At 34.4% G+C, this 1812-nt stretch overlaps 1 non-coding gene across 1 annotated transcript; it reads right to left on the bottom strand.

Annotated features, from left to right (window-relative positions):
• Window positions 1-647: 647 nt before the first annotated feature.
• On the bottom strand, window positions 648-719 carry TRNAG-UCC. The gene has a single exon. It is a non-coding gene; the product is annotated as a tRNA-Gly (tRNA).
• Window positions 720-1812: the final 1093 nt, after the last annotated feature.

Raw genomic sequence — 1812 nt, forward strand, 5'->3', positions numbered from 1 at the left:
GTGTATGTTTTCACAAGGCATTTGAAATATGTTTGGTACAAATGTCACTAAGGTGTTCTGATATACAAACACACATAGATCTCGAGGTCTGCCCAACATAGAAAGCAGCACATGAGCATGTCGCTAAATATACCAACTAATCTGACCCACAATTTGCAAAAAAATTGAATATCATAAACCTTACTAGTATTCTTACTAGAGAACTGTGTAGTTTTTAACATATGTTTACATAATGAGCAATGCCCACATGGATATGATCCAAAAACTTAATCACCAGTTAAGGTGCCTTGATGTTCTATACTTTGATTCCTGTTACCCCATTTGTAGTGGTTGAAATGAGAGCCTAACATGCACCCTCTTCTATATGAAAATTGGCATTTTGATGAGAGTAGACTAGACAATTCATTAGTTAACAAAATATTCAACAATAAAGAAGCCAGCAACTGGGAGCTGTGAAAACTAATTTAATTAGCAAAGAATTTCAATAAACAGACCGGTTTCGGCTATGGTTTTTACCTAGCCTTCATCAGGCTTCTTTATTGTTGAATCTATAATTGTTTTAGCAGTGCAATAGCTTCCATGCAGGGGAAGGTTTTTGGATTAACAAAATATTCCAATTTTTATTAATGACCTCCCTGATAATTTGTTGCGTTGGCCGGGAATCGAACCTGGGTCAACTGCTTGGAAGGCAGCTATGCTAACCACTATACCACCAACGCCACGTTAATGTTAATATTCCTGCCATATGTAGTGACAAACCTGATAGCATTCTCATCAATGAAGTTGTTGTTGTTTTAAATGTTGATGCCTGTTTAAGTAATGATGATTAATCATGGTATAAGATGTATATGGTGTGCATTAGCCATACTGAGTGGCTACATCCTTCATTTGGAGATAAATAATCAACATAATTGTGGTTATAACATCACGGAACATTGCAAATAACCTTAGGGCTTGTGATGGATATTTAGGAACTGATTGAAGAACCAAATTTGAGGGGTTTACCCTCTATGTTGTATATTTATTGGTTGCTCTTGAATATTTGGATCTTTGCAAACAGTTCTTGAATTTTATTTGCGGAGATATGTAATAACATTGTTGTAATGGCGGACTATTGGATAAAGTGAATCTGAATATAATAGTTAAAAATACGAAGTGGGAAAGGCTGGTTTGAGTTTGCACGATAAAGGGTTCTTTTTTGCATGCAAATTATTGTTGTTTTGTGGCCTGAGGGTCAGCATTATTCAGACGACTGTGTGCTATTATTTGAGCCTAACAAATGCTTTTTTTTCCCCACAGAAAAATCTCTTTTTGAAATGTTTGTGTTGTGGAGGGGATGGTAATTTGGGCCAGATCTACTGATGACATTTGGATAACAGCATTTTATATATATATATATATATATATATATATATATATATATATATATATATATATATCTTACATGCAGTTTTTTTGAATCACTTTTGAATGGTACAGAACTGGATTGACATAAATATTATAGTGGTTGAGTGTTGGACGAATGTAATGGCTGACAATAAAACGAAGACGAGCTGGAAAAGCTGTCTTGGGCTTGGGTGTGTGATATCATAAACAGGTTTTGGCATTAAAGTGTTATTGTTATATGTCTCGGGCCAGCATTTGGTTACTATAGGAGTCAATTTGGACATTTTTGGTGTGTTACAAATAGGTAATAACTGTTTGTAGTATTAATAAGATGCTATGTCATTTTTTTATGTTTTGAACACACCAAATGGGTCATATGGGCATGCTTTATCTACTAAATATGGCTATTATTAATCATTTGGATTT

Source organism: Protopterus annectens, chromosome 2.part1, assembly GCF_019279795.1.
Source record: "Protopterus annectens isolate FY-2018-M chromosome 2.part1, PAN1.0, whole genome shotgun sequence".
NCBI classification, from domain to species: domain Eukaryota; kingdom Metazoa; phylum Chordata; order Ceratodontiformes; family Protopteridae; genus Protopterus; species Protopterus annectens.